The sequence below is a fragment of the Staurois parvus genome, unplaced genomic scaffold, assembly GCF_062004578.1.
Source record: "Staurois parvus isolate SC_StPar_1 unplaced genomic scaffold, SC_StPar_1.0 ptg000004l, whole genome shotgun sequence".
NCBI classification, from domain to species: domain Eukaryota; kingdom Metazoa; phylum Chordata; class Amphibia; order Anura; family Ranidae; genus Staurois; species Staurois parvus.
Window position 1 is genome coordinate 7707451 of NW_028317800.1, and position 21009 is coordinate 7728459.

Genomic DNA, 21009 nt, shown 5'->3' on the forward strand with positions numbered 1-21009 from the left:
GATGGACTGGAGGGGGGATAGCCTATGTAAAGGTAAGCCAATGAGGAGGTAGTTGCAGTAGTTGAGACGAGAGATAACCAGTGTTTTAGGAGCTTTGTGGTGTCATTGGTTAGGAAGGGGCATATTTTGGAGATATTGCGGAGGTTGAGGCAGTAATCTTTGGAAAGCAATTAGATGTGGGGCCGAAAGGAAAGTTTAGAGTCCAGGATTACACCTACCACCCTGGCATGTGGGGTAGGGTTAATACTTGAATTATTGATCTTGACAGAGACATCAGGGGAAGGGGCACATGAGGGAGGAAATATTAAGAGTTCGATTTTGGACAGGTTGGGTTTGAGGAAGTGGTGTGACAGCCAGACTGATATGTCAGACAGCATATTAGTGATGCATGAGGAGACTGATGTGAGCTGAGGGGTAGAGAGACAGATTTGGGAGTTGTCGGTGTAGAAATGATTTTTAAAGCCATGGGAGGCTACCAGCTGACCCAGGGAGGAAGTGTAGATTGAGAATAGGAGAGGTCCCAGCACAGAACCCTGGGGGACCCCAACGGAGAAAGGAAAAGGAAAAGAGACAGTAGAATTGTAAGTGAAACTGAAGGCATATGTGAATATTGATGAATAAAACTGCAACGAGTGTGCACAGCTATTGTTAAAGACAGCTCTCACAAACTTCAATGTCTAAAATTAATATTCAGCTCTTGAGATATTCTTTATGCTGCTGCTTGGAAAATAGATTATGATTATTACTTATATAGTGCTTTCAATTTACACAGCATTTTACATACAGTATATTGTACATTCACATCAGTCCCTAACCCTCAAGGAGCGTACAATCTAAGGTCCCTAACCCATACATACACATAGGGCCAATTTAGACAGGAGCATGAATATCTTCGGAGTGTGGGAAGAAACCCACGCAGGGGGAACAGGGGGACCATACAAACTCCGTGCAGGTAGGATCATATTTGGGGTTGGAACCAACAACCCTAGCTCTGCCAGGCAGAAGTGCTAACCACTTAGCCACTGTGCTGTCCCAGATTACAATGATAAATACTCATATAAATTTTTTTTATACCGCAGCAAAGTGTACAGGGATTTAATATATGTCTTTTAGCTTGTCTTATGTGACTTATTGCTTAGAAAGCTAGTAACATTATATTTTTTATTTCAGGTTGTTTTCAAAAAATGTTTGGTATACACATTTTGTGGCGGACCCTACAGAAACAGGGGACATCAAGGCAACGCTGTTTGGAAGCTCAATGTTCATTTCAAAATAGGACCACACCATACACATTGAACATCCATGTATAATCACTTTGATAGGCTCTCTGGTCATGATTGCGGTGAGCAAACACACAAATGTTGGCTCACATGCTCGATGACAATACATTCTTGCATTAGCGATTTATGCTTCCACTTGTTATACATTATTTTTTTATTGAGCTCCATTTTCTATGTACTAATAAAGTTATTTCTGGTTCCATCAGCATTATCCTGGTTCACACCCATTCTTTCTGCAAGGACACCTCTGCACATTATTAAGGCCTTACGTACCGCACAAACCACATTGTTATATGTTACCTATACATTTAAGGACTCTGCTAATAAATGTGAAAATGTAAAAATATTATATACATATTGCAGGTTAAGCTTTAGAAACATTATTAACCCAAATTGACTAACCTAATATTCAGAATACAGTATATAGTACATACACTGATATAGAACTAATGCTGGGCAGGGGAACTGCTCAGTGGGCAACAAAGGACTTGAAGATTTACAAATATGTAACGCATCCCTACTCAAAACAGAAGAAAAAGTTATGTGGTCATTTTTTCTTAAAAGATAGTATCAAGGCCCTTATCTTTATCTGTTCTGAAGGTTAAAGTGCATATAAATCATAATATAATTTCAAAAGTAAACTGCAATATCTTTAAATCTGCAGCAGTTTAAATAATACATGATGATCCCATCATGAAGGCCTCTGTTCAGCACTACCTCTTAATGGGTGACAACACTCTGTCCATGCTTCCCAGCTGTTCTCCAGCATTGCTACCCTGTCACATAGGCTTTTGATGTGGCTACAAGTGGTCTTTCAAACACACATTACAAAAGCAGGTAAAAGCCATTATTTTTGTTTTCTTAAATTGAAGTCATTTATGATACACAGTGCTTTAGCAAACTAAATGTCATCCAATTAGAGTTTACCTCTGCTTTAAAATACAAATGCTTGTATACTATTTACCTACGATCAAGAAACTAACTTTGCAAACAATCAATGGTCATAGGTCCTAAGCATACAATGTTCTGCTTCTGATTATTTAATTCTAACTCTATTTTGAGTTTATGAATTAATAAAGCTGAACTCTAGGAGAACAGCTAAATAAACAGATGAAGCACACATAAGGGCCCTTTTTACCTCCCAAAGGATTAGCATTTATGCCCATGTATTCCTGAGAATTAATAAGCTCTTCCACATAGAACAGGTCTGTATGGCAGGGAAGAAGAGCTGATTTTTCTCTGCTGCACTTGTCACACTTACATGCCTTGTCCCTACCCCAGCCTGGGATTGCACAGTAAACTAAGAAGCAACAGACTGGAGAGTTCATCTCACTTTTATGCTGCTCTCTTTCCTACAATCAGCATGCTCCTTGTTAGCACATGCTCAATGCAGCACAATTGATTGGCTCTTAGGATTATTTTTCCTTTTCCCAGTCCAAATTCTGCTGTATAGGGGATTGCAAGAAGTCAATACCAGTTCAAATTCAAGTATTTACCATGCTTGCATTAAAAAAAATAAAAAAAAAAAATAAAAGTAATCTATTACAAAGCTGCATTGATTTGTGTATTTTCTATCTGTCTTAATCTTTAGGATTGTGAATTTATCTGCTGCATAGATGGGGCAAGTAGAGAGGATTTTTTTTTTAAGTGCAGTCATTAAAGTAGAACTTCACTCTCTCAATCAACATTGACTATTACTAATGCTGTTAGCATTAATAAATAGATAGGAAGGCATATTATATATACTTGTTTTGACCTTTTATTTTTTTAATTTTTTCAGTTACGTCCTGGTTTCTTGCCTAGGCAAATTATGTCATACATCCCAGGAGTCTTCAGCAGAGGAAGGGCTTTCACAGATAAGCACATCCTCCTGCCTGCATGACTGAGTTAAGGGGAGATGGATTCCAGGAAGTAAATGCTACATTAATCATCTGTCCTTACTCAAGGTGGCCATGACCAGAAATGCTAGGGGGTATTTTTCAAAGTGATTTCTCAGCAAAATAAAGCATGGAGACATGAATGGTTGGGGGGGGGGGTTGCTTTGATTAATAAAAATGAATTAAATAGCATTTTTGGTTCGTGGTACTTAGATGAAGTGTAGTTCCACTTTAACAACCTCAATATATATAAACAAACAAAACCAAACAAATTTAAAAATAAAAAAAACCTTTTTTGCATTTTTATACACTTGTGGCATATAAGGATTGTCTAGCATACTCTAGTGTTGCCTTTTGTGGTCATTGAATAAGTTCAATAGATTACAGAGCTGGAATATGGAATATGATGTTTCTCTTATCTGAAACATAAATTGGAAAATAGACTTATGCCATCTGAGTCCCAGAAGAAATACAATACACTTCCATTATGTGCAGCCAATTCAAATAGTAGGGAGAATTCACATTACTTCTATTTGATAAAACATCACTAGCAAACTTCATTATGAAATTTTGAGTAGAATGGCAGTCTCAACAGTTAGGAAAAAAAAATATTTAAAACTGTGGCAGAAGCAGCAAAGAATCCAGACATATTCAAAGTCAGATACAGTGAAAGGAAAATTATTTTTTAGTTTATGAGATTGCTCAGTTAAAAGAGCATCCAGGACCATCTACTGGTGAAAGATTTGGAATGTTCAAAATCCTATCCTAGGTACATCTCTCACAGCTTTTTGTGGAAATGTTAGACTATTTCACACCCAGACAGGGGCGGACTGACCATTTGGAAACTCGGGCACTGCCCAAGAGCCCAGGGTTAGTAGGGGGCCCCATGAGATGCCCCTGGTACCTTTTTCATAGGTTTTTTTGAGTTTGGGCAAGGACACAGGTGCCCCATGATCTCCTATTGCCCGGTGGCCCCATGAGTTGTCAGTCCGCCCCTGCACCCAGGTTTTTATAACTGACAGGCAAATTTATTTTTTAAAACTGATTATATAACAGGGCCCTTTCAATGCTTTGGATTCAGAGAACTTTGTTACCAAATAGTTGTATGCCATATCAAATATGTGTATGCCTGGCTGTCATCACTAAAAGAAAGTATATACGAGGTGTGACAATTTAATAAACAGAATGCCCGCAAGATAGCATAATGGTGGTGAGTCACATGGTCATTCACATTGGAGCATGTTCTGAAATGTTCTAACATGCACTTGCCCGGGTCGCAGACAGGCTGACTTTACAGAGAAGTAGAAGAAATACAATGTGTGTGAATTGCACTGTTGGCAGAATATGAGTGACAGGAATCTGGAACAGTGGATTAACTTAAAATGTTGCATGAAAATGGTCAATCAACATTGTTACTTAGAAATTCTGAAAAAGTTATTTTGGAGGAAAACACCAAAACTCTCGTCTGGCAAGTGCATTCTCCAAGTGGACTCTTCACCACAACAATGCTCCTGCACATGGTGCATTGTTTGCAAGTTCCTGGCTCAGAAATCCATTCTGAAATTGACCAACCAACTTATTCCCCTGACTTAGCACCCTGTGACTTTTGGATTTTTCCAAATTTAAAAATAATCTTAAATGGACACAGATTTGGTGACATTCCAGACATCCAGGGCGCCGCAACAAAGATACTGAACATTGTTCCAGAAAATTAGTTCCAGGAATGGTTCCGGCAGTGGCACAGTCATCTAGAAAAGTGTGTTGCTTGATAAGGGGACTACTTTGAAGATGACAGCAGCCATAAATGTATAGGTAAGCAAACATTTTTTTTTACAGTCTGCTTCAAGAATTACATAGTAACTACTCATATTTTTTTTTTTTTTTAATTTAGCCATTATTGTAATGTAATAAATAATACATTTTACTCACACTCCAGATTAGATCCATGCATATTCAGTAACATGTATTTTTGCACATTTTCACAAGGACTTCTATGGAGCATTCGATGAAGTGTTGTACTATGTTAGCATAAAAGTAGAAAATTCCTAACTTAAGTGATACCCTTTAATGGATCAGCCTGTCAATAAAGCTTTCTATTTAGCTGTGTTTAAGCCAATGCCGTTGCCTGAGCATTAGGTTCAATTCTTACCCTAAGGTCCAATTCATAGTAATTATTGTGCTCCTTAATTCTTGTTCTACTGGTTACTTCCTTCAACTTCTATCTGGCTACATTTGTTTGCTGCTCACCCTGACCTATTTCATGTCTCTGTTTCTGATATTGCCTATTGACTGTGTACCATGCTCTGGGTCTATTCCTGGTCACCTACAGTGGATATAAAAAGTCTACACACCCGTGTTAAAATGTTAGGTTTCTGTGATGTAAAAATCTGAGACAAAGATAAATCATTTCAGAACTTTTTCCACCTATAATGTGACCTATGAACTGTACAACTCAATTGAAAGACAAACTGAAATCTTTTAGGGGGGGAAGTAAACATAAAAAACTAAAATAATGTGGTTGCATAAGTGTGCACACTCACTTATAACTAGGGATGTAGCTGTGTTTAGAATTAAGCAATCACATTCAAAATCATTTTAAATAGGAGTCAGTACACACCTGCCATCATTTAAAGTGCCTCTGATTAGCCCCAAATAAAGTTCAGCTGTTCTAGTAGGTCTTTCTTGACATTTTCTTAGTCGCATCCTACAGCAAAAGCCATGGTCAGTAGAGAGCTTCCAAAGCATCAGAGCGATCTCATTGTAAAAAGGTATCAGTCAGGAGAAGGGTACAAAAGAATTTCCAAGGCATTAGATATACCATGGAACAGTGAAGACAGTCATCATCAAGTGGAGAAAATATGGCACAACAGTGACATTACCAAGAACTGGACGCTCCTCCAAAATTGATGAAAAGACAAGAAGAAATCTTGTCTGGGAGGCTGTCAAGAGGCCTACAGCAACATTAAAGGAGCTGCAGCAATATCTGGCAAGTACAAGTACATGTGTGGTACGTGTGACAACATGTGACAACAATCTCCCGTATTCTTCATTCTGGGCTGCGGGGTGAAGTGGCAAGACGGAAGTCTTTTCTTACAAAGAAAAACATCCAAACCCAGCTAAATTTTGCAAAAACACATTTGAAGTCTCCCAAAAGCATGTGGGAAAATGTGTTATGGTCTGATGAAACCAAGGTTGAACTTTTTGGCCATAATTCCAAAAGATATATGTTTGGCACAAAAACAACACTGCACATCACCAAAAGAACACCATACCCACAGTGAAGCTTGGTGGTGGCAGCATCATGCTTTGGGGCTGTTTTTCTTAGGCTGGAACTGGGGCCTTAGTCAAGGTAGAGGGAAATATGAACAGTTCCAAATAAGTCATTTCCAAAAAATATTTTTCCAAAAAATTATGACAAAAAAATACAACTTCAAAAAACTCGCCATGCCTCTTACTAAATACTTTGGACTGTCTTCTCTGAAAAAGGGGTCATTTGGGGGATATCTGTACTGTGCTGACATTTTTATGTCTCAAGAAATTAGATTGTCCGACAGTACTTCAGGATTCATCGATTTTCAGATACAATATATACCACAGTTTGTGGACTTTATAACTTTCCTACAGACTAAATAATAAATACTGATTTAGGTTATTTTCACCAAAGAAATGTAGCAGAATACATCTTGGCTTAAATTCATGAAAAACAATTATTTATTTGCAAAATTTTTAAACAGAAACGAAGAAAAACATGTTTTTTTCAAAATTTTTGATTTTTTTTGTTAATTTAGCAAAAAAAAAAAAACTCAGTGGTGATTAAATATCACCAAAAGAAATCTCTAGTTGTGTGAACAAAATGATAAAAATTTTGTTTGGGTACAGGATTGCATGACCGCGCAATTGTCATGAAAGCTGAAAATTGGCCTGGGCAGCAAGGGGATAAAAGTGCCCGGTATTGAAGTTGCTAACAATCACATGGCCTCTATTGAGCAAAACAGCTACCTGAGAATACTACTAATAGGACTTATGAGTATAAGGCTTGTGGTTCTGGTCAACATGTACTGATCTGCAGCAGTCAAAGTGTTAGTAAGCTAAAACAAAAAGGCAAATAAGGCAAGGCAAAGGCATAATGTGCTGGTATGCATCGCATACTAGCACATTATTAAGGACTTACCTCAAAACAAAGCCCTTCACATGGTCTTCCTTCCAGGTTTGTGGGCTGCGGCTGCGGCTGCGGCTGCGGCTGCGGCTGCGGCTGCGGTTGCGGTGATGACACTGGATGCTGCTCGCTAGAATATCTCCTACAGTAAATGGCGCACGTTGAAGATATATTCATTTTACCTACAGGTAAGCTTTATTATAAACTTACCTGTAGGTAATAATAAAAAAATTAGAGTTTACTACCACTTTAATATCAGCAGGGATTAACTTCCCCTTTAGATATCCAGGTTGTTGGCTAAAGGGCTATTCTTTTTGCAAGGGACTTTTTATATTTCATGGTAAGCTCTCCTCGTTTCCAATGTCCAAAGCATGCAAGCAACATTTTTTTAGTTTTTTAATTTTTAGTGATTCGGTATTCTCTGCAAAGAGATATTTCACGCATTTACCAAAATAAAGAAAACTTCTTTTCCAAAGTGAAAATTCCTTTGTGTTTAGTAAATCATCCCCATCGCATCCATGTTGCAGCCAGTCAATAGGCATTTTTAGTATATTGGAAATGGCACCCTCCATATTGCTCTCAGCCCCAGTTTGCTTTCATATCATATCATCCAATATTTTTTTAAATCAATTACTTTCTTTATTATCATATTTTTGTGCTTTCTGTACAAGACTCTCACATATACAGCTTGGATAAATGACATAGTGCTTTGCAGATATGTATGTCACGTTCACAATACAGCCAGTAATGCATCACTTTGTACAACACACAGAACAAAACATAAACACATCTAAGTGGCAGGTTAAAGCAATAATAACATTTAATCAAATAGCATTACCGCATCCTTTAGATTTGAGAGGGCTCTGCCACCCAGAGCACAACCTGGTGTGCTAGTCATTCCCCCAGATTGTTCAAGCAATTTAACCCTGAATCCTGTATGGTCCTTTGAGTAGGAGAGGATTAGATCTGCAATCTTTGAAGTACTAGTTGTGGTGGAGCTAACCCCATTGTATCCAACCAGCATTGCCAAATATTCATAAATATTTTAGTAGAATTCCTATGTTGGTATGTTAGTTTTTCACGTATTAACATAGATATTTTGATCCAATTTCTTTTATTTCAGTTTTTTTTAATCATTTGCATCTCTAATGCTGGTTTATGTGCTACTAATTACAGATATTAAAGACAATTGAGTACTGAAGGCAACAGCAGAAATAGTCCAGTTATTTAATGCGTTCATGCCAACAAGTGACATTGTATTTTGCTGTTACTATTCCAAATGTTTTTTCAACTCTAATTATCATAATGTCTGACAATTCTATAATGTCTGACAATAGAAGATCACTTATTGTGGGTTCTCACATACAAAATAAAACAATTATAGAATTGCTTTTTCAAAAGCATGCTATGATTGGGAAAAAACGTAAGATTTCCTTCCAAGTTGGCACTTTGCCTAACCCCTTTTACCACGAAAAAAAATGTATCTCTGTTATATATAATTTCTTGAAACATCAAACTCCTAAATTTATTGGGAAATGGGCCCAAGAGCTCAAGTTATTAGAGGAGGAGACAGAGGATTTAATGTTAAAGGGATTGGCATCTCTCTGGAAAGTTACCCCCAATGAAAAATGCCACTAAAAATATTACATTACTATGCTTTTATTATACGTACTCAATCTACTCATACTAACTATCTTACAACATTTTCAAAGTGCTACCATAGTACACCTGACTTTTATCACTTATTATGGACATGCCCACAGATCCAGTTGGTATGGTCTCAAACTTCGAGTTATTTGATCTGAGTTATTTTTATCTGAGTTATTTTGTTCTGTTGCTAACTAAATTACTATTACCCCCCCCCCCCCACACACACACACACACACACACACACACACACACACACACACACACACACACTCTTGCTGATATATCCCACAAATTGCACAAATGTATATGTATCGCTAAAATTAATGTTTGGAAGCACCACAAGTCCGTTATGAAAAAGTTAATTGATACTTGGCCCCCATACCTAATACTAGGGTAGCACCAATACCATTGTTTTTATTGGCTAGTACAAGTACCGATACTTGTGCTCAAGTACTTGCCAATACTGATTACTAGATATTTGATATTTTAGATGGTATAACAGAAAAATTGAATGGCTCTTTGGACCCCTTAGAATTCTTTCTTTTTGAAATAGGTTTTTTTAATATATTTTTCTTTAATTTTCTTTTTCCCCTTTGGAACACAATATGATGTTATTTTGGACTGTATTGTTCTGGCCCTTGAAAGCTGTTAAGGCAAAAGGTTGTAAAGCCATCCATAGACAAATCGAATCTTGTCCAGTACAGCAGGTTGGTTTAGATCCATCTATGGGCAGGCTGGTTATACTCATGTTGATCGATTGACTTGGGTATGACCAGCCTGTCAGATTTTTTACATGCGATTACAGGTTATTTACTTAAACCGAAGAGTGCAAAATTTGGTGTAACTCTGCACAGAAATCAATCAGCTTTCAGGCTTTATTGCCAAAGCTTAACTGAAGAAGCTGGACTTAGAAGCTGATTGGCTAACATGCACAACTGGACCAGATTCTATAACACCAGTGTTAGTAAAACTCCCCCACTGTGTTCTGTCGGACGGGAAGGCTCCCTGCAAGCAGAACATAATAGCACTGCGCGAGAGATTTTCCCCCCATGAACATTGACTATGTTGATGGGGAAATCAGGTAATTTTCTTTCTTTCCACCCATGGTGGAAGGAAAGAATTTTGTATCATCTATTGGCTGCTTAAGGCATTGGTTTGTCTGAGTGTCTGAGGTGTTGTATTTTGATGCTTTTTGAAATTTTCTTTTCATGATAAAGAGAGCCTATTTGGCAAATTGTAAATAATATACAAAAGGGACTCTTCTTTGTTGTAATCTATCTGAGATTCTACCTATTTTATTATATTCAATCATACATTTCTCTTTATTATGTGTTAGAGGTATCTTGTACAATATGATTTCTGTTGGTTTTTTGTGTTTAATTTTATGTATAAATGTATAATTTTAATTTTATATATAATTTGTTTGTGATACACATTTCATTGCTGAGAATTTGCAAATAAAAAATATATCTGGAAAAAGAAAGAGAAATGCACAATAAACACCACAATGTGCTCTGTGATAATTTTTGACGTAAAAAATCTTGGTCTTGTTTGGTTGTTTTCTATATTTCCATATACCTGGCAATTTTTAAATTGCAAATTTTCAGAGAACTCAGTTGTTATTCAGTGTCCTTCAAGGCATGTATCCCTGCTTACTAGACATTGTTCAGTTAAATAAAAAAATGTTTTAGACGATTACAGTAATTAAATTGAAAGCTGTTCATATAATTATTCACCAGTCTACTTTTGTAACAAACATATTGTTCAAGCTATGCAAAGCACAACGAGGGAGCACTGTGATTCATATGTGAACACAATGGAAACTGCAGAGATATTTAGTCTTACAACACCACTGGGAGGGAAACATATTGAAAAATGTGTAGGCATACATATTGTTAGTCTGTTCACAGAAACATAAATCTTAAAATGAAAAAAAGACAATTTAAAGCACCGAACAAAATAAGTAGAAATACAATAAAACAACATAGTTATTAACATTTAATTCTTAAAGGGGAACTGATGCTTAATTAAATATTTAATCATTCATAATTGAATCACAAATGTATGCAAGCATAATTATTTTATAAGAAACATACAGTAGATCTATAGATGCATGTGCACATTTTTAACTGCATCTACGGTATGTTACAGTTGCAACTTTTTATGTGAATGTTTGCACTTCTTTTATGTATGAAATCATGAGTGAAATTGCCATTAAGCAGCTTGATTGAGATTTTTTTATATTCCATAGTTGCCAAAACATGTACAGAAATATTATTAAAGTGTATGTATATAAAAAAATGTTTCTTTTAGTTTTAGATAAAGTAGAGAAAGGTTAACCCCTTCCAGTTTATTTTTGGCTGCGATGTTCAATTAGAGAGATTTCCCTTCACTCCCTGTCTTGAATTCACAACAGGAATTAGAAACAAAATTCTATAAAGTTAAGGTAACTCCCTTCTTAACAGTTATCACTGGAACAGGTTTATCCTTTGGAAGATATCCCCATACCTCTTTTTAGCTTGAGAATTCTGGATTTCCCATCAGTTTCTGTCAGTGACAAGGGTCACCAGGAAAAATAGAGAGTGTTAATCTACAAAGTAGGTTACAGACAGAAATAAAAATTTGGAAGAGATTGTAATCCTTCACCTTTGTATTAAAAACTGAAAAGAAGAATATACATACACTTTGTTGTTAGAAATAAAACATTTTTTTAAGTGAATGGTAGATTTTTATAGAACATCAATGCATGACACACTCATCAGAAACTCCTCTGCAAAAATATTTTGGTGGCCCACTACTTGCTTTCAACTATTTCATGAAGGATATAAATAGCAAAAAAAAAAGGATATGTGCATGCTCTGCCTATAGATACAGTACATCACACAAGGCCCTTTGGAAATCAATGCTCTTTAATTAAAAAAAAATACTAAACTCTCTGTTTAATTAAATAGAAAATACACCTTAATTAGATTTTAAAAAGACAATGTACAATGTATTAGCAAAGAAAAATTCATAGATACTGCATGCCTTTAAATTCCATTGTTACCATTTATTATTTATATATGTGCTGTAACAAAGTTTCAGTCTTAATAATTAGAGATGAGCGAAGAAATGAAAAATTCGATTCGACTGATTCGGCGAATTCGTGGACAATATTCGATTCGAGTCGAATAAATTCGCTGTGAATTTAACTTAAAAAAGGGTGTTTCTAGGCTTCAGAGAGACTTAATATTAGTGCAGAACACTGTACCTTTAATTTAAATGCCCTTGGAGTCTGCTGGGGAAGAGAAATAATACTGTCTGTCAGTATGACATGCAGATGAGTGCCGTCGATCTTAGAATCACTGCACACTTCACTCCTTTGGCCAGTCACGGGGCCAAAACCAGTGTTTGGAGCCACAGTGTGGCGGTGGAGGCAGCAGCAATGGGAGGCCATACAGCAACCTATGACAAAATGGAAACCAGCAGGAGCGTGAGGAGACCTGAAAGTGGCACATGGCAGAGTGGGAGCAATGGGAGGCGGTACAGGGACCCAGGTCACACTATGGGCCCAGCAGCAGCGTGACCAGGCGGTACGGGGGCCCATGGCCGATATGGGGCTTGGTGGCACCTATGGAAGGCCTGTAATCTGCCAGCAACCTATGACAAAATGGACAACCGCAGGAGTGTGAGGAGATTTCAAAGTGGCACATGGCAGAGTGGAAGCAATGGAAGGCCGTACAGGGACCCAGGTCACACTGTGGGACCAGCATCAGCGTGAACAGGCGGTACGGGGGCCCATGGCCGATTTGACCTCATTCATCCCATAGTCCTGCCGACTCACGAATAGCGTGGCCTCCTCAAAGGGCCTGAGCAAGCGCAGGTGTCACACATGAGCTGCCAATGGCTGACATCTAAGTTACACAGGGAGTACCTTTATCCGCTTTTAACATCAGGAAATCTGTGATGGCCTTTAGCTGTTCGTAAAGGCGGTCTAACATATGTAGGGTTGAATTCCACCTTGTTGCAACGTCACAGCATGAGGAGTCGGTACGGGGGCCCATGGCAGATTACATGTCTGGCAGCAGCTATGTGAGGCCCGTAATCTGCCTGCACCCTATGTCAAAAAATTTAACACACCAGCAGTGTGAAGAGACCTGAAAGTGGCACATGGCAGCAGAGTGTGGCGATGGAGACAGCAGCAATGGGAGGCCGTACAGGGACCCATGAGAGACTCTGGACTTGGCAGCAGCATGAGGAGGCGGTATATAGGGGCCCATGGCAGATTAGGGGCCTGGCAGCAGCTATGTGAGGCCCGTAATCTGCCTGCACCCTATGTCAAAAAATTTAACACACCAGCAGTGTGAAGAGACCTGAAAGTGGCACATGGCAGCAGAGTGTGGCGATGGAGACAGCAGCAATGGGAGGCCATACAGGGACCCATGACAGACTCTGGACTTGGCAGCAGCATGAGGAGGCGGTATATAGGGGCCCATGGCAGATTAGGGGCCTGGCAGCAGCTATGTGAGGCCCGTAATCTGCCTGCACCCTATGTCAAAAAATGTAACACACCAGCAGTGTGTGAGGAGACCTGAAAGTGGCACATGGCAGAGTGGGAGCAATGGGAGGCGGTACAGGGACCCAGGTCACACTATGGGCCCAGCAGCAGCGTGACCAGGCGGTACGGGGGCCCATGGCCGATATGGGGCTTGGTGGCACCTATGGAAGGCCTGTAATCTGCCAGCAACCTATGACAAAATGGACAACCGCAGGAGTGTGAGGAGATTTCAAAGTGGCACATGGCAGAGTGGAAGCAATGGAAGGCCGTACAGGGACCCAGGTCACACTGTGGGACCAGCATCAGCGTGAACAGGCGGTACGGGGGCCCATGGCCGATTTGACCTCATTCATCCCATAGTCCTGCCGACTCACGAATAGCGTGGCCTCCTCAAAGGGCCTGAGCAAGCGCAGGTGTCACACATGAGCTGCCAATGGCTGACATCTAAGTTACACAGGGAGTACCTTTATCCGCTTTTAACATCAGGAAATCTGTGATGGCCTTTAGCTGTTCGTAAAGGCGGTCTAACATATGTAGGGTTGAATTCCACCTTGTTGCAACGTCACAGCATGAGGAGTCGGTACGGGGGCCCATGGCAGATTACATGTCTGGCAGCAGCTATGTGAGGCCCGTAATCTGCCTGCACCCTATGTCAAAAAATTTAACACACCAGCAGTGTGAAGAGACCTGAAAGTGGCACATGGCAGCAGAGTGTGGCGATGGAGACAGCAGCAATGGGAGGCCGTACAGGGACCCATGAGAGACTCTGGACTTGGCAGCAGCATGAGGAGGCGGTATATAGGGGCCCATGGCAGATTAGGGGCCTGGCAGCAGCTATGTGAGGCCCGTAATCTGCCTGCACCCTATGTCAAAAAATGTAACACACCAGCAGTGTGTGAGGAGACCTGAAAGTGGCACATGGCAGAGTGTGGCGATGGAGACAGCAGCAATGGGAGGCCGTACAGGGACCCATGAGAGACTCTGGACCTGGCAGCAGCATGAGGAGGCGGTATATAGGGGCCTATGGCAGATTAGGGGCCTGGCAGCAGCTATAGGAGGCCCATAATCTGCCAGCACCCTATGTCAAAAAATTCTACACACCAGCAGTGTGAGGAGACCTGAAAGTGGCACATGGCAGCAGAGTGTGGCGATGGAGACAGCAGCAATGGGAGGCCGTACAGGGACCCATGAGAGACTCTGGACTTGGCAGCAGCATGAGGAGGCGGTATATAGGGGCCTATGGCAGATTAGGGGCCTGGCAGCAGCTATAGGAGGCCCATAATCTGCCAGCACCCTATGTCAAAAAATTCTACACACCAGCAGTGTGAGGAGACCTGAAAGTGGCACATGGCAGCAGAGTGTGGCGATGGAGACAGCAGCAATGGGAGGCCGTACAGGGACCCATGAGAGACTCTGGACTTGGCAGCAGCATGAGGAGGCGGTATATAGGGGCCCATGGCAGATTAGGGGCCTGGCAGCAGCTATGTGAGGCCCGTAATCTGCCTGCACCCTATGTCAAAAAATTTAACACACCAGCAGTGTGAAGAGACCTGAAAGTGGCACATGGCAGCAGAGTGTGGCGATGGAGACAGCAGCAATGGGAGGCCGTACAGGGACCCATGAGAGACTCTGGACTTGGCAGCAGCATGAGGAGGCGGTATATAGGGGCCCATGGCAGATTAGGGGCCTGGCAGCAGCTATGTGAGGCCCGTAATCTGCCTGCACCCTATGTCAAAAAATTTAACACACCAGCAGTGTGAAGAGACCTGAAAGTGGCACATGGCAGCAGAGTGTGGCGATGGAGACAGCAGCAATGGGAGGCCATACAGGGACCCATGACAGACTCTGGACTTGGCAGCAGCATGAGGAGGCGGTATATAGGGGCCCATGGCAGATTAGGGGCCTGGCAGCAGCTATGTGAGGCCCGTAATCTGCCTGCACCCTATGTCAAAAAATTTAACACACCAGCAGTGTGAAGAGACCTGAAAGTGGCACATGGCAGCAGAGTGTGGCGATGGAGACAGCAGCAATGGGAGGCCGTACAGGGACCCATGAGAGACTCTGGACTTGGCAGCAGCATGAGGAGGCGGTATATAGGGGCCCATGGCAGATTAGGGGCCTGGCAGCAGCTATGTGAGGCCCGTAATCTGCCTGCACCCTATGTCAAAAAATGTAACACACCAGCAGTGTGTGAGGAGACCTGAAAGTGGCACATGGCAGAGTGTGGCGATGGAGACAGCAGCAATGGGAGGCCGTACAGGGACCCATGAGAGACTCTGGACCTGGCAGCAGCATGAGGAGGCGGTATATAGGGGCCTATGGCAGATTAGGGGCCTGGCAGCAGCTATAGGAGGCCCATAATCTGCCAGCACCCTATGTCAAAAAATTCTACACACCAGCAGTGTGAGGAGACCTGAAAGTGGCACATGGCAGCAGAGTGTGGCGATGGAGACAGCAGCAATGGGAGGCCGTACAGGGACCCATGACAGACTCTAGACTTGGCAGCAGCATGAGGAGGCGGTATATAGGGGCCCATGGCAGATTAGGGGCCTGGCAGCAGCTATGTGAGGCCCGTAATCTGCCTGCACCCTATGTCAAAAAATTTAACACACCAGCAGTGTGAAGAGACCTGAAAGTGGCACATGGCAGCAGAGTGTGGCGATGGAGACAGCAGCAATGGGAGGCCGTACAGGGACCCATGAGAGACTCTGGACTTGGCAGCAGCATGAGGAGGCGGTATATAGGGGCCCATGGCAGATTAGGGGCCTGGCAGCAGCTATGTGAGGCCCGTAATCTGCCTGCACCCTATGTCAAAAAATGTAACACACCAGCAGTGTGTGAGGAGACCTGAAAGTGGCACATGGCAGAGTGTGGCGATGGAGACAGCAGCAATGGGAGGCCGTACAGGGACCCATGAGAGACTCTGGACCTGGCAGCAGCATGAGGAGGCGGTATATAGGGGCCTATGGCAGATTAGGGGCCTGGCAGCAGCTATAGGAGGCCCATAATCTGCCAGCACCCTATGTCAAAAAATTCTACACACCAGCAGTGTGAGGAGACCTGAAAGTGGCACATGGCAGCAGAGTGTGGCGATGGAGACAGCAGCAATGGGAGGCCGTACAGGGACCCATGACAGACTCTAGACTTGGCAGCAGCATGAGGAGGCGGTATATAGGGGCCCATGGCAGATTAGGGGCCTGGCAGCAGCTATGTGAGGCCCGTAATCTGCCTGCACCCTATGTCAAAAAATTTAACACACCAGCAGTGTGAAGAGACCTGAAAGTGGCACATGGCAGCAGAGTGTGGCGATGGAGACAGCAGCAATGGGAGGCCATACAGGGACCCATGACAGACTCTGGACTTGGCAGCAGCATGAGGAGGCGGTATATAGGGGCCCATGGCAGATTAGGGGCCTGGCAGCAGCTATGTGAGGCCCGTAATCTGCCTGCACCCTATGTCAAAAAATTTAACACACCAGCAGTGTGAAGAGACCTGAAAGTGGCACATGGCAGCAGAGTGTGGCGATGGAGACAGCAGCAATGGGAGGCCGTACAGGGACCCATGAGAGACTCTGGACTTGGCAGCAGCATGAGGAGGCGGTATATAGGGGCCCATGGCAGATTAGGGGCCTGGCAGCAGCTATGTGAGGCCCGTAATCTGCCTGCACCCTATGTCAAAAAATGTAACACACCAGCAGTGTGTGAGGAGACCTGAAAGTGGCACATGTTTGAGGCATGATTCATGGCGGATTTAGTCAGTTGTGTCAGGAACTGGTGGTTTGAAATCCAGACTAATCCACGCCTGATTCATTTTCACAAACGTGAGTCTCTCCACACTTTGGGTGGACAGTCGTGTCCTCCGCGGAGTTACAATACCTCCTGCCGCACTAAACACGCGCTCCGATGCCACGCTACTGGCCGGGCATGACAGCCTTTCAAGGGCAAATTCAGCTAGTTGGGGCCAAAGGTCAAGTTTCGTTGCCCAGTAGTCAAGGGGATTGTCTACCTCGGTTGGCAGGGTGCTGTCCAAGTAGGCCCAAGCCTGTTGTTTGAGCTCCTGCTCCAGGTCCACCTGATGCTGCTGCTGCTGCTGCGGCTGGTTAGTAGTTTCCTCACTGCGCTGGTGAAGAAAGCTACTCATCATCGACTGCAGACTGAGGCAGCCGCTGCTGGTGGAGCTGCCACTGCTCCTACCACCCCACCCCTCCCCTGCTGCCATGGCAGCGGAACGCGAGCGCACAGGGCCCACAGTGTCTGAGGATGGACGTTGGCGCACAAAGGCAGAGACCAACTGACTACATAGGTGGTTTTTATAGTACGTAATTTTGGCCTCCCTCTCAGCAGGTGTGAAAAAGGCCACCATTTTGGACCGGTAGCGAGGGTCCAACAAGGTGGACAGCCAAAAGTCATCCCTCTGTCTGATGGTTATTATTCGGCTGTCGCTACGCAAGCAACCGAGCATGCTATGGGCCATTTGTGCCAAGGAATGCGAGGGACTCCCTGCCTCCATCTCCACAGCATACTGCCACGGTGCGTCTGGGTCCTCTGTCTCCTCCTCCTCCTCCTCTACCAGATGCTCCTGCTCCTCCACTCCTGTCCGCTGAGTGGAAAAACCACCCATTTCACTCAATAATTCCTGAGCACAAATGTCCTCCTCTACCTCCTCCTCTTCTTCCTGTCCTGCCCCCACAGGGGTCATGTGGCGTTGAGATCTGTGCGCCACGTCTACCGCACCCTGACCAGCCATTGTTAACAGCATTTGTTCCAGGACGTGCAACAGAGGAATGACGTCGTTCATCCCATAGTCCTGCCGACTCACGAATAGCGTGGCCTCCTCAAAGGGCCTGAGCAAGCGGCAGGTGTCACGCATGAGCTGCCAATGGCTGACATCTAAGTTACACAGGGGAGTACCTTTATCCGCTTGTAACATCAGGAAATCGGTGATGGCCTTTCGCTGCTCGTAAAGGCGGTCTAACATGTGTAGGGTTGAATTCCACCTTGTTGCAACGTCGCAGATCAGGCGATGCTGTGGAATTCCGTTCTGACGCTGCAGCTCAATGAGGGTGTTCTTTGCGGTGTAGGAATGGCTGAAATGCATGCACAGTTTACGTGACATTTTAAGGATGTCTTGCAGTGGGATGGTGGATTTTAGGAACCGCTTGACAACCAGATTGAACACGTGAGCCATGCATGGCGCATGGCACAACCTTCCTTGACGCAGAGCAGACACCATGTTCTTTCCGTTGTCAGTCAACATGGTTCCGATTTTTAGTTTGCGCGGAGACAGCCATCTGTCGATTTCTCTGTTCATTACACTCAGCAGTTCCTCCCCTGTGTGACTACGTTCGCCAAGGCATACCAGGTGCAGCACAGCGTGACACCGTTGCGCCCTGCACATGTGATATGCCGGTCGGGTAATGGGACTTGGCACGGGGGTGGCGGCTGAGGACACGGCGGAAAAAGAGGTGGTAGAGGCGGACATGCTTGCTGGACCAAGGACGTGCAAACGTGGAGGCAAAAGCGTCGTGACCTGTCCAAGTTGCTGGTGCGGCTGTGCCGGCACCACGTTCACCCAGTGGGCCGTAAATGACATGTACTGTCCCTGACCGTAGTTACAGCTCCACACGTCGGCGCTGCCGTGCACTTTGGCAGAGACCGACATGCTCAAAGACTGGCCCACCATCTCTTCTACATGTGAATGCAGGGCTGGCACTGCCTTTTGGGCAAAGAAATGACGGCTTGGCACTCTCCACCGCGGCGCGGCACAAGCCATCATTTCTCGGAAAGGTGCTGAGTCCACCAGTTGGAAAGGGAGGGACTGCAGCACCAGCAACTTGGACAGGAGGACGTTCAGCTTTTGCACCGTCGGGTGCGTGCTCGCAAACTGTTGTCTCTTGGATACGGATTCCAAGAAAGACTGTTGACGGAATCCGAGAAGAGGAGTAGCAGGAGAAGGAGCATCTGAACGAGCGGAAGATGCCAATGAGCGACAACTCCCCTCAGCAGAGGTGTTGGAGCCTTGACTGGCTGATAGAGGGCGATTGACGACGTCGGGTGACGGAGCAAGTAACGGAGCGGGTGATGGAGCGGGGGCTGGGGCAGGCAGAACCGCCGTATGTTTATCACGGTTTTCCCAGGCCACCGAATGGTGACGCTGCATATGCTGACGCAACGCTGTAGTCCCAACATGGGCCCCCTGGCCACGCTTGCATTTCTGGCCACATAGTCGACATACGGCTACGTTTACTTCCTCGGGCGGCTTGAGGAAAAATTGCCACACCACCGAGTAGGAAACTTTGCCCCCGCTACTCTTCACTGGCTGACTGCTACTTCCTCCGTGCGCAACGGCACCACTACTGGCCGTGGTGGTAGGCTGCAGTGGAGCTGGTGCTCTACTCCGTGGACGTTTGGCTCCACTGACACTGATGCGACCCTGCTGCTGTCTCCTGGGCAACCCACCGACTGTTTTGCTCGCTGCCAAGCTGCCACCCTCTTCTCCTGATGATGCGGAAGAAATTGCCTGATGACGACGAGGCTGCCAAGTGCGATCAACCTCCTCATCATCAAGTAGGGTCTCCGCCTCACTACTAGCCCCCTCGGCTGCGTCTGGGTCAGGAGACAGACCTGTCTCTAGACCGGCTACCGAGCCACTCTCCTCGCCAGTACTTGTTCGCTTGGCTGCTGAAAAGGCCGATGTCTCCCCCCGTTCCTGACCGCCCTCTGTTAGCTCTTCCTCACTGTACAGTGGGGCTGAGCCCACAGCATGCGATACTTCGCTTGGTGAGGGAACAGCAAAGGACAGGGGCAGGTAGAGGACACGTGATTTCAGTGGGCTTGGTCCCGGGCCATGCCAACTAACGGTTGTGTCTGACGTACCCACCGACCGTTGGCTGTAGGTGTCAGAGGTGACCTGGGAAGAGGAAGACGACCGAGCCAACCAATCAATGACGGCAGGGTTGTCGGTGGAGACACGACCGCTGGATGACACCGGGAGCACTGGCCTCTGGCTGCGAATACTGCTGCCTCGACCCCTTCCTCTGCTGCCACGTCTGCTCGCTCCTAAAACATTGCCTCCTCTGCCACTCCTCTGCATGTTGTCTGACATACTATTTAATTCAACGATTAGGTGTCCCTGAGTAACAATTCTCTGGCACTCAGTAACAATTCTGTCTGTCCCTGAGTATGAATTCTGTGGCCCTGAGTAACAATTCTGTGTCTGTGCGAGTAACAATTCTGTGTCTGTGCAAGTAACAATTTTGTGTCTGTGCGAGTAACAAATCTCTGGCACTCAGTAACAATTCTGTCTGTCCCTGAGTAACAATTCTCTGGCACTCAGTAACAATTCTGTCTGTCCCTGAGTAACAATTCTCTGGCACTCAGTAACAATTCTGTCTGTCCCTGAGTAACAATTCTCTGGCACTCAGTAACAATTCTGTCTGTCCCTGAGTAACAATTCTCTGGCACTCAGTAACAATTCTGTCTGTCCCTGAGTATGAATTCTGTGGCCCTG